At 38.1% G+C, this 13,564-nt stretch overlaps 1 long non-coding RNA gene across 1 annotated transcript; it reads left to right on the top strand.

The window, feature by feature from the left end:
- Positions 1 to 2,382: 2,382 nt before the first annotated feature.
- On the top strand, positions 2,383 to 11,756 carry LOC134220279 (uncharacterized). Its single transcript, XR_009981833.1, has 6 exons — positions 2,383 to 3,231; positions 3,317 to 3,597; positions 3,733 to 4,091; positions 4,145 to 11,159; positions 11,239 to 11,351; positions 11,603 to 11,756. It is a non-coding gene; the product is annotated as an uncharacterized LOC134220279 (long non-coding RNA).
- Positions 11,757 to 13,564: the final 1,808 nt, after the last annotated feature.

Raw genomic sequence — 13,564 nt, 5'->3', positions numbered from 1 at the left:
CCATCTCCTTCTCTCTGTTGCTCTACTGTAAAAACCCATAAAGAACTGTCATTGTTTGTGTGAAGAATTTTGCTTCGACTTCGCGAATGCGTATATATTGAGTTCTCCAGATGAATAAAAGTGTGCGTGATTCCGCAGTACTCCTGTCGATGTATGCTGTCTTCCCCTTGAATTCGTGATATTTTTGCTGCAACTAGATTACCACCCACATTTATTTTATATATCCTACACTGTTACCGAAGACGGCTAATAACAAGACACACAGCTCCCTCTCTTTTTCAGTCTACACTTTCGAAGCGCCCTCAGCGGGTCACGGAAACACTACGATGAAGTGTTTGTGTGTGTGAATTTGTTTCGACAGCGCGAGGACTAGAGAGCTTACTAACGGCTAATCATCTTTCTCTTTCCAGCAGAATAGGATTTGTTTCATGTTTCCTGCTGGAAATTGAAACACAATCAGACGACAACTAGCACTATTATTAGTGAAAATAATCTGCACGTTCGCAAGTATTGTTGCGAGATCTGCTGCCAGTGGATAATAAATTCAAATAAGTCAAATTATTCTCAGCATACTCCTCAGGTTTTCATAATTTATTCACATACAAGAAGCTCATGCACTTGATGGTAATCGACATTGTCCTCTTTTGTAAATAGCGGAAAATAATCAAATCAAATAGGGATAAAATCAGTTGGTTTATAGTGCTTTGCATTTTTTTTTCTAGGTTCCTTTCTGACTTTACGATACCGGACGGTTTATCTCACCTATAATTAATAAAGTTCGCATCCAAATTGTTGTGTCGGTTTCCATTCAATTTTGTCGATTTACCGTTGCACCGGATCATCGCAAATAGCGTTCGCTACCATCCATGCAAAAGATATTTTTCCGGAAAGAAACCGCTCGTGGTTCGGAATGTTCAATGCAAAAAGAAATGGCCTTGACGTTTCTCCTTGCATCAAACGGAAACGAACACATGATATAGTTTGAGTTTATCACGCACACAATCATGTTAATATTACTGGGAGTCGTTGGGGGCGCAAGTGTACATGATGTTTACACTGTATATGCAAGGATTTGACAGCTGTGTGTCTTGTTATTAGCCGTCTTCGCTGTTACTTTAGTGTGCGTGAAACTGCATGCATGCGCTTGGAGAACTCAATATATATATTGGCAAAAATCCATAGATTTAACTTATGATGTATATCAGCGCACACATAACCATTCTCTACGCGAACTACTAATAAAATATATATTCAAATAAACTTTATGTGTGGTCTCGAATTAGCAATTCTCGCTTAACTTTTCAAAAGGACCTAAGTAACATTTTTTTCATGAATTAATTTGAATACTGCAATCAATAGCTTTCATGTTGTTATGTTGATTGCGCTATTCAAATTAATTCATGAAAAAAATGTTACTTAGGTCCTTTTGAAAAGTTAAGCGAGAATTATTTAATTTATGTGTGGTTCTATATCGATTATATTAGGGTGGAGCTATTGCAAAAATTTATAACGGCGACACATATATCTTATATAGATATTTTTGGCAGTGTAGTCATTTAGCATGACTTTCAAACTATTTAGTATAAATATATTTCTGAGTGTACAGTGAGATGGAGACCGTGACCGTCCTTCAAATTCTACCAAAATTTTGATATTTTTCAAAAAAACCGCATTAGTTATAACTAGGATATATCCATGACTCGGCCCCATTCCTACACAGAAAGAAAAATCATTAGTAATGTTAAGAAAAACATTGGTTAAAATAAAAAGTTGCGTTGGTTCTTTTTCGTAGAGAGTTGGTTATGTTCAAAATAAAAGTATGGAAACTTTTGCAACTACCATGGCTTAAAAGCTGCTTACCACTCTAAATTTAATAGTTTGAACTTTCAAATTAAAATTGTAGAAATGTCAATACAAAATCATTACACTGGTGGAAGCAGCATGTGTAACACTTTAATTCAGAGATTTTTCATTCTTAAAATCCCTCTACCCACCATCTATCGGTTTCATTCAAACCTAATAAAATCGTATTAAATAGCTTTTAATGTTTAATTGCATTTTCAGAATTAATTTGTACTACACGTTACAGCTGCGGCTAAAATGCAAAGGTGGCCGCTTCGGAGTAATACAGTTACTCATCGGAGAGCACGTAGTTAGCATGTGGAGATACTGCGCCATCTTTCTTGTCGGCCAGAAGTTCCGACTCATGCGAATTATCTGCAAGGCAAAAACAAAAGAAAATCTCGCATAAGTATTTATCGTGATGTGTTCCGTTATTTCAACGCTGTTTAATTAGAATTAGTGAACACTGGCACTGCTTTGCATTTCACATTTTTCACGTTATAATTAGGAAAATACGGAGAATATCCATTGACGAATACATAGACGGAGGGGTGGCCATTTTTCCGGGCACCACTATATACCCCTGGGGAGTGACGGATTACAATTATTACAATCACTCGACCATTGAGAAGCCCCTCAATTCGAACCACGTCAGTTTGACAACAGTTGTCATTTTCATTTTTGTTTATGTTTTTGTTATGTTTTTCAGTTTTTCCCTCGCGTGCCGCACAGCAACAACTTTTTCGGTTATTCTTTTTTATTTATTTAAAAGTTATTTAAACGAGGTCGTCTACTGATCCGCCAGCAGCGGATAAAGAAAGGAAGTGACTCATCCTCGTCCGGTCAGCAGTACGGGTCCGACTTGGACACGCTGGACGTAACGAACATGTACCCGCAAAACCTATTGACGATTCCGGCGCACCATCATTTTGAAAGGCAAATTTCCGAACCGATCATTCCAACATCGCCGGCCGTATCGTCTCCACCGGAAGCGCGATCAGCACCCGCGGATCGTTCACACGGTGGACATCATCTCACCGTATCTCAGCAGCCATATCTTGCAAGAACATGACATGACAAACAACACTCCCACCCATTGTTGCCAAGGCGTTTCAGGCTATTTCGTCATACCCACCACACAAAGCTCAACTCCGTTGACCCTGGTCACCAGTAGTAGTGGGTCCACCCACTATCTAACGCCGTCCTCCTCTCTGAAAACCGATTCGGACGATGAACCGTCGACACCCGTACCCCCAATTCCACAAATCCGACAAATCCACCTGAAAACGGATCGCACATCGAGTCCAACGGTTGTTCTCGTTTCCGATATGGAATCGCTCCAACAGCAGCACCAGCACCATTTATCGGGAAGTGCGGTTGCCAGTACAAGTACCATACCTATAATTATATACAAACTACTAAATTTGCTACTTTCTTTGTAACAAAAAAAATCTAACATTTTTTCATTTCATAGTGACGGTGAAGATGCCCTAATAACAAAAATCCAACCATGGTACCAGTATTTACGATGACTTTGTGGATTCTGTCTGGGCGACCGTACGGTCCACGGATATACGCCGCGGCGATGCAGATATACCTAAATGAACGTGACACGCCTTCCGCACAGTCGCCAAGTGTTTTGCAATCCAGCGACTATTCACTATCGGTTATGCTAAAAAAAGAACCGTGGGTGCACAAACCTAGTTGGCGGTGCGAGTATCCAGGATGGAAACTTTGTTTATCTACCCCAGGATGGTAAGTGGTTCTGTTTCCTTAATTTTCAAGTGCCAAAGACTTTTTTTTAATTGATTCAGCATATTGTGAAGGATCGTCTACATTGCAGAAAAATCAAAGTAAATATTCCTCAAACATGTTTTTTTATTTTTTCAGGTACCTAATCAATACGTTCCGTTGATTGTGCCATGCACAAGCTAGAGAATAGGAACTGCAAGCTATACGGCCAATATGGCATGTCGAGAAGGATGTAAAGCAATGAGTAGTTTTATCCCCCTGCGATTATCTATTTTAACGCAAACAGATGCCTTTCAAATCCTGCGACTGCAGGAATCCATGCTTGGTGCTCGTTTGGGACTTCACCAGGTTCCTAAAACAATCGTGGTGGAGCTCACTTATAAGTTAGTGGATGCCGTTTGTCCGGACCATGACGTGACAAGCACTGGAATTTTAAAGGATCGTCTCCAGGAGGAAAATAATCTAAAGGCTCAAAATACTGCCAATATGTATAAAATGTAAGCAGTTACTATTCACAGCAACAAAAAGTCACTGACTGAATTGCATCAAGTTGCAGAATTCTCTTACTTTGATATGGAGGCTATTCGTTCGATTCGATTGAAGTCATGCCCGTTCTGTTCTTTATGTCCTATAATCAACGGCCTGAAATAATGTAGTCTGGACTATAACTTGACTTATTTGGAGGTAGTCGGAAAAGGCTGAATTTTGCAATCATGTGCAAAAGTGTCCCCAAGGGGCATTTTCGTATGTGAGAATAGTACCACTAATGCTGGACTGACCGTGGCTGTTTGAAGTTTGAACAGAAAAAGGCTCACGAGAATACTTGAAAAGAGTACTGGCAGATCAGGATGCTCGTTGTATCAATGAATTAGATAAATTGTCCGAAAACCATCAGATATTGTTGGAAGCCATGGAGTAGCAAGTTTTAGGCGTGGCTAAAGAAGGAGTTATTTGTTCACTACCCTTGTATCTTAGTCAGTCTCCTATAATGAAACCAGCTTTCTTGTCTTGGTTTTCATTCAACTTGATCGACCGAATGCCCATCTGGACAACATGCTAGCAGCTACGTTCAACGACTATGCGGCTATATACTATAGTTGTTTTGTTGGTTGCTTGAATGGTTGATTGATTAGTTGGTTGGTTGATTGATTGATTTGTTAGTTGGTGAAATGATTATTTGCTTGATAAGTTAGTTGGTTGATTGAGAGCTTGTTTGATTCGTTAATTGCTTGATTGGTTAATGGTTGCTTGATTGATTGGAAGTGGTCTTGAATGATTGTTTCCTTGATTGGTTGGTTGCCTAATTGGTTGGTTAGTTGCTTGATAGGTTAATTGGTTGCTTGATTTATTTTTTAATTGATTGGTAGCTTGCTTGAATGGTTGAATGATTGGTTGCTTGGTTGATTGGTAAGATGCTTGATAGGATGGTTGTTTAATAGGATGGTTGCCTAAATTAGTTTATTGGTAGCTTGCTTGAATGGTTGATTGATTGTTTTATTGTTTGCTTGAATGGTTTTCATGTTGGTTGCTTGAAAAGTTGATTGGGTTACTTGATTGATTAGTAGGTTGTTTGATTAGTTTGTTGTTTCATTGGTTGGTTGACAGGCTGGTGGATTGGTAGGTTGTTTGAATGGTTGGTTGGTTGATTGGTATAGCTTGCTTGAATGGTTGAATAATTGGGTGGTTGGTTGGTTGATTTGTTAGTTGGTTGAATGGTTGGTTGGTAGCTCGCTTGAATGCCTAATTGTTTTATTGGTTGGTTAGTTAATTGATAGCTTGCTTAAATGGTTGATTTATTGGTTGCTTGATTTTTTGGTCAGCTGGTTAGTTGATTATTTGTTTTTTGGTTGCTTGATTGGTTGATTAGTTGGTTGGTTGATTGATTGATTAGTTGATTTGTTAGTTGGTTAAATGTTTAATTGCTTGATTGGTTGGAAGTTGATTGGTAGCTTGCTTGAATGGTTGATTGGTTGATTGGTAGATTGGTTAATGGTTGCATGATTAATTGGAAGTGGGTTAGAATGATTGTTTGTTTGATTGGTTTAATTGCTTGATTGGTTTCCCTTGTCATAAGACGAGTTTGTACAATCCCATTGAATTCTACCACTTAATTGTTTCTTGACAGATACGTATTTCAACCAACAGTAAAACCGTCTTCAGTGTTTCGTACTTGACTCGACTCGTCGTCGTCTTATGACAAATGAAGACATTCCACTAAAAAGTTCAAAATAATTTTCTTAACAAATTGATTGGTTTGTTACTTGATTGATTTGTTGGTTGCTTAGTTGGGGGGTTGGTAGATTGATTAGTTGCTTGATTGGTTAATTGTTTGCTTGATTGATTGGAAGTGGGCTTGAATGATTGGTTGCTCGATTGTTTAGTTGGTAACTTGATTCTTTATTTATAAAGTTGATTAGTGATTTGGTTGCTCGATTGCTTGATTTGTTCTTCTTCTTCTTCTTATTGGCATTACATCCCCACACTGGGGCAGAGCTGCCTCGCAACTTAGTGTTCATTAAGCACATCCACAGTTATTAACTGTGAGGTTTCTAAACCAGGTTACCATTTTTACATTCGTATATAATGAGGCTAAGATAATACTTTTATGCCCAGGGAAGTCGAGACAATTCCCAATCCGAAAATTGCCTAGACTGGCACCGGGAATTGAACCCAGCCACCCTCAGCATGGTCTTGCTTTGTAGTCGCGCCTCCTACCGCACGGCTAAGGATGGCCCCTGCTTGATTTGTTAGTTGGCTGAATGGTTGGTTACTTGATTGGTAGTTGCTTGGTAGGTTGGTTGTCTAATACTAATGACACACTGATGGTATTCGTACCATGGTACAAGTTGTACCACAGGTGTGTCACCTTGTACCATGCTGGTACAACGTGGAAAACCGTGGTACAATATGTACTAGGGTACATAACCGTGGTATACCACGGTCCTTGTACCACCAGTGTGTCTTTAGTATAAATGGTTTATTGTTTGGTTAGTTCTTTGGTAGCTTGCCTAAATGATTGATTGCTTGATTGGTTGGTTGATTGGTTTATTGCTTGATTGATTGGATGGTTGCTTAATTGATGGGTTGGTTGATTGATTAGTTGCTTGATTGGTTAATTGGTTGCTTGAGTGATTGGAAGTGGGCTTGAATGGATGGTTGCTCGATTGGTTAGTTGCTTATTTGGTTGCTTGTTTAGTTGATTAGTAGTTTTATTGATTGCATGAATGGTTAATTGATTGGTTCTTTGATTGGTTGATTAGTTGGTTGGTTCATTCATTGCTTGGTTGATTGGTAGCTAGCTCACTAATAACTGTGGAAGTGCTTAATGAACACTACGCTGCGAGGCGGCTCTGTCCCAGTGTGGGGTGTAATGCCAATAAGAAGAAGAAGGTATTGGTTACCAAAGTTTCATGGTTTGCTAAGAACGGAATTTCAGTTCAATGTCTGGAAGCAGTTACGGTTTTACCTTGTCATTCGATAATAAATAGAAACCGGAAGCAGCTGTTGATCGTCGCAAACCTAAAAATATGGTGGCATACTCCGACGGCCTTGTGTTGGAACCAATAAAGGGGTTCAGGAATACAACATTTGCTACCGATGCAGAAGATTATGAGAACGCCGGCGCTCAGATCCTCCAAAGAAGCAAAATGGGAATATTGTCTCGCCAAATTCGGAAACTCGTCGAGAGCAGAAAATTAGTGAAACAGCTAATGAAAACAATATTCGCCAGATGCGCTCAATTTTTCATTTTTCATTGATTATATTAACGAAGATACATTTGCATGACTTGGTGATTCGCATTGCTGCCCACACTACCGTAATATGTAATAGATTACCGTAATGATTACGAATACATACCTATTTTAAGATCACTTCAAAACGAACTTTTGTTGAGAGGCCCGAAGATCCATATTGTTACACATCAATCGACTCAGCTAAGTTGCTTGATTGATTGATTGGTATGGTAGCTTGCTTGAATGGTTGAATGGTTGGTTGCTTAAGTTGTTGACTGTTTGGTTCACTGGTTGATTGATTAGTTGGTCGGCTGGTAAGTTGATAAGTTGTTTTGTTGATTGCTTGGTTAATTAGTTTTTTGGTTGCTTGATTGGTTGATTAGTTGGTAGGTTCCTTGATTGCTTGGTAGATTGATAGCTTGTTTGACTGGTTGGTTACTTGATTGGTTGGATGATTATTTGGTTGGCTGCTGCTTGATTTGTTAGTTGGTAGTATGGTATGGTTGATTGGTTGGTTGCTTGACAGGCTGATTGATTGGTTAGTCGGCTGGTTAGTTGATTATTTGTTTTGTTGGTTGCTTGGTTGATTAGTTAATATGTTGATTGATACCTTGCTTGAATGGTTGGTTGCTTGATTTGTTGGTTATTTGGTTGCAGCTTGATTTGTTAGTTGGAAGAATGATTGATTGGTTGGTTGCTTGATTGTTGGTTGGTTGCCAATCCAACCAACCAATCAGGTTATTTGATTGATTGGTTGCATGACTGGCTTGACTGGTTGATTGAATGGTTGGTCGGCTGGTTAGTTCATATGTTGTTTTGTTGGTTGCTTCAATGGTTGCTTGGTTGATGATTAGTTGGTTGGATGCTTGATTGCTTGGTTGATTGGTAGCTTGCCTGAATGGCTGATTGCTGGATTAGTTGGTTGGTTGCTTAATTGGTTGATTGTTTGCTTTACTGGTTGATTGAATAGTTGGTCGGTTGGTTAGTCGATTAGTTGTTTTGTTGGTTGCTTGAATAGTTGATTGGTTGGTTGCTTATTTGGTTGATTAGCTTGTTGGTTGCTTGATGTGTTGGTTTGTTATTTGGTTTCTTGATTGGTTGACTGGTTGGTTGGTTGCTTGCTTGATTTGTTAGTTGGTTGAATGGTTATTTGCTTAATTGGTTGATTAGTGGCTTAATTGATTGATTGGTAGGTTATTTGGTTGTTTGGTTGCTTGACTGATTGATTGATTGGTTGGTCGGCTTGTTAGTTGATTAGTTGTTTTGTTGGTTGCTTATTTGATTGATTAGCTTGTTGGTTGATTGGTTGATTAGTTAGTTGGTTGATTGGTAGCTTGCTTGATTGGTTGGTTGCTGGATTAGTTGATTGATTGACGGTTGGTTACTTATTTGGTTGATTGGTTGCTTTACTTGATTGATTGGGTGTGGTTATTTAGTTGATTGGTTGCTTCATTGTTTGGTCGTCTCGTTAATTGATAAGTTGTTTAGTTGATTGGTTAATTAGTTGGTTAGTTGCTTGATTGGTTGGTTGCTTGCTTGATTGATTGGTTGGTTGCTTGATTAGTTGGTTGGTTGCTTGATTGCTTGATTGATTGCTGCTTGATTTGTTAGTTGGTAGTATGGTTGATTGGTTGGTTGCTTGACATGTTGATTGATTGGTTAGTAGGCTGGTTAGTTGATTAGTTGTTTTGTTGGCTGCTTGGTTGATTGGTTAATAAGTTGATTGCTGGATTGGTTGGTTAGTTGATTGGTTGGTTATTTAGTTGATTGGTTGTTTGATTGGTTATTGATTGGTTGCTTGATTGTTGGTTGGTTGCTTGACTGGTTGATTGGTTGGTTGCTTGTTGGTTAGTAGGCTGGTTAGTGGATTAGTTGTTTTGTTGATTGCTTGATTGGTTAGTTGATTGATTGGTTAAGTATTTGGTTGATGGGTTGGTTGGTTGCTGCTTGATTTGTTAGTTGATAGAATGGTTGATTGGTTGGTTGCTTCATTGTTGGTTGATTGATTGATTGGTTGGTAATTTGGTTGATTAGTTGCTTGACTGGTTGATCTGCTGGTTGGCTGGTTAGTTGATATGTTGTTTTGTTGGTTGCTTGGTTGGTTGATTGGTTGGTTGTTGCTTGATTTGTTAGTTGGTAGAACTTTTGATTAGTTGGTTCCTAGATAGTTGGCTGGTTGCTTCATCGTATGTTGGTTGCTTGGTTGGTTATTTAGTTGATTGGTTGCTTGATTGACTAATCCAGCAATCAGCCATTCAAGCAAGCTACCAATCAATCAAGCAACGAATCAATTAATCGACCAACCAAGCAACCAATAAAACAACATATCAACTAACCAGCCGTTCAGCCAATCAAGCAACCAAATAATCAACCAGTCAAGCAACCAATTAACCAAATTACCAATCAATTAATCAATCAATCAATCAACCAACAATGAAGCAACCAACCAATCAACCATTCTACCAATTAACAAATCAAGCAGCAACCAACCAACCCATCAACCAAATAACTAACCAATCAAGCAACCTAGCAAACAACTTATTAACCAATCAACCAAGCAATCAACAAAACAACTAATCAACTAACCAGCCTACTAACAAACAAGCAACCAACCAATCAACCAGTCAACCAACCAACCAACAATGAAGTAACCAACCAACAATCAAGCAACCAATCAATCAACCATACTTCCAACTGACAAATCAAGCAGCAACCAACCAATCATGTAAGCTACCAATCAACCAACCAATCAAGCGACCAATCAACTAAACAACTTACCAATTAACGAAACGACCAACCAATCAACTAAATAACCACAACCAATCAATCAAGTAAAACAATCAATCAACCAAATAAGTAACCAACCACCAATCAATCAACTAATCCAGCAACCAACCAATTAAGCAAGCTACCAATCAACCAAATAACTAATCAACCAATCAACCAACAAGCTAATCAACCAAATAAGCAACCAACCAATCAACCATTCAAGCAACCAACAAAACAACTAATCAACTAACCAGCCGACCAACCATTCAATCAACCAGTAAAGCAAACAATCAACCAAATAACCAACCAATTAAGCAATCAACCAACTAATCCAGCAATCAGCCATTCAGGCAAGCTACCAATCAACCAAGCAATCAAGCAACCAACCAACTAATCATCAACCAAGCAACCAACAAAACAACATATGAACTAACCAGCCGACCAACCAATCAAGCAACTAATCAATCAACCAGTCAAGCAACCAATCAACCAAATAACCTGGTTAGTTGGTAAGATTGAGAACCGATCAACAATCAAGCAACCAACCAACCAATCAATCATTCTACCAACTAACAAATCAAGCAGCAACCAATCAACCGATCAACCAAATAACCAACCAATCAATCAACCAACCAATCAACCAATCAATTATCCAACCTACGAACTAATCAAGCAAGCAACAAAACAGTCGAGTCAAGTACGAGACACTGAATACGACCACACAGTTGTGGTCGAAATACGTACACAGAAAAAAATAATATTGTTCTACAGAAAATATCATACTTTGTATATTGAAGTTGCCCAATTTACGTTAAAATAAAAGTTAAATTGTTTTCAGTGAAAGTTAAATTTCTTGGTTAAAAGTTTTATCCGTTTTCATTGAGTGTAGATTTAAAAGTACAACTTTTTGATAAGAAAACTGTTGAATAGTCAATCCACCCAGTATCGTTTGAAGTCGATGACAAACAACAACAATAGAAGTTGTCAACTTGCTTTCCTTTTTGCACGAGTTTGTGTGCAGTAAGAATTCTGCCTTCGACTCCTAAATCTTGTTAGCTGCTGGTAAGTATAAATACTAAAGGCCGGAGTGCTTGCTGACTATCAGCTCATATATTTATTATCTTTATTAATTTAATTACAGATACAAAATAATCAGTTCCCCAGAATTTTTCGTGCGACGTTGCGATAAGGAAAGGCACCGCCCACTCTACGGCCATGGCGCAAACAACCAGAAAAACACCAAGGAGAGATCAGGTGAGAAAAAATTATTGATATGCATGTTAAATGTTACACAAAAATGCTTATGTTTATAGGCTGTTTTTGGTGCTAACTCTAAACTACAATAGCGTGAATGGATTTGGGTTCTTATCCTTGATTTTTATCTAAATTTAGGAAAACAAAAATCTAAATAAGCACCCAATTCCATTCATGCTATTGAAGTGCTGAATTTGGTTACTGTTTTCATGTTGATGATCCTTATGTGAGACTTGTTATTTTTCTTACAGATTCGGCTCGGGATGTTTGACTGGAAGAATGACTATGGCGCGATAAACGGCATTTTGAGGACATACGCATGTATCCGTCAACTCAAATTAATTACTAAAGATGAAGTTCAAAATAAATATATAATAACATAAAATCTAAAATCGATTCCATAAAGTTTTGACAGAAATCATGAATAGACAAACTTATTTTGGGAAACTAAACTTTCGTTTCAGATTGAAAATACTAAACTTTTTTTTCTACAGTTTGACAGACAGTTCCACAATATTATTTTGAAAGTTTTGTACTTTTATTTTCAGATCCTCATGCCACTTTCAAAGCCTAGGTGTAACAAAAGTTTTCGTACTTTTATTCTAAACATACTGAACTCTCTACGAAAAAGAACCAACGCAACTTTTTATTTTAACCAACGTTTCTTTTAATTTGGTTAATGATTTTTTTTTCTATCTGCAAAGATGTCAAAATAATTGGTGGAATTAAATGGAAAGTCCTAAACTCGTCTTGAACGGTTGAACAAAACAGTATCAACTAACCAGCCGACCAACCAATCAATCAACCAGGCAAGCAACCAATCAATCAAATAACCTGATTGGTTGGTTGGATTGGCAACCAACCAACAATAAATTGGTTGATTAGTTGTTTTTTTTGGTTTCTTGATTGGTTGATTAGTTGATTGATTGATTGATTGGTTGGTTATGCTTGATTAGTTAGTTGGTAGAACTGTTGATTAGTTGGTTCCTTGATAGTTGGCTGGTTGCTTAATTGGTTGGTTTATTGCTTCATTGTTTGTTGGTTGCTTGGTTGTTTATTTAGTTGATTGGTTGCTTGATTGGATAATCCAGCAATCAGCCAATCAAGCAAGCTACCAATCAATCAAGCAACGAATCAACTAATCAACCAACCAAGCAACCATTGAAGCAACGAACTAAACAACATATCAATAACCAGCCGACCAGCCAATCAAGCAACCAAACAATCAACCAGTCAAGCAACCAATCAACCAAATTACCAACCAATCAATCAATCAACCAACAATGAAACAACCATCCAATCAACCATTCTACCAACTAACAAATCAAGCAGCAACCAACCAACCCATCAACCAAATAACTAACCAATCAAGCGACCTAGCAATCAACTTATTAACCAATTAACCAAGAAACCAACAAAACAACTAATCAACTAACCAGCCGACCAACAATCAATCAACCAGTCAAGCAACCAACCAACAATGAAGCAACCAATTAAGCAACCAACCAACTATAAACCATTCAACAGTTCTACCAACTAACAAATCAAGCAGCAACTAAACAATCAATCAATCATTCTACAAACTAACAAATCAAGCAACCAACCAATAATCAGGCAACCAACCAACTAATCTACCAATCAAGCAATCAACAAAACAACTAATCAACCCATCAAGCAACCGACCAACAATCAACCAACCAACTAATCAACCAATCAACTAATAAATCAACCAATCAAGCAACCAATCAACTGAATAATTAACTAGTCAACGATTCCAGCAATCAACCAATCAAGCAAGCCACCAATCAAGCAACCAACTAATCAGCCATTTAAGCAACCAACAAAACAATTAATCAACTAACCAGCCAACCAACCAATCAATCAACCAGTCAAACAACCAATCAACCAAATAACCAACCAATCAACCAAATAACCAACCAATCAACCAAATAACCAACCAATCAAGCAACCAACCATTCAACAGTTCTACCAACTAACAAATCAAGCAGCAACCAACCAATTAATCATTCTACCAACCAACCAATCATGCAACCTTCTTCTTCTTCTTATTGGCATTACATCCCCACACTGGGACAAAGCCGCCTCGCAGCTTAGTGTTCATTAAGCACTTCCACAGTTATTAACTGCGAGGTTTCTAAGCCAAGTTACCATTTTGCATTCGTATATCATGAGGCTAACACAATGATACTTTT

Source organism: Armigeres subalbatus, chromosome 3, assembly GCF_024139115.2.
Source record: "Armigeres subalbatus isolate Guangzhou_Male chromosome 3, GZ_Asu_2, whole genome shotgun sequence".
Taxonomy (NCBI): Eukaryota; Metazoa; Arthropoda; class Insecta; order Diptera; family Culicidae; genus Armigeres; species Armigeres subalbatus.
Note: the sequence above shows the minus strand (reverse complement) of the source record. Positions and strands in the feature narration are given on the sequence as shown.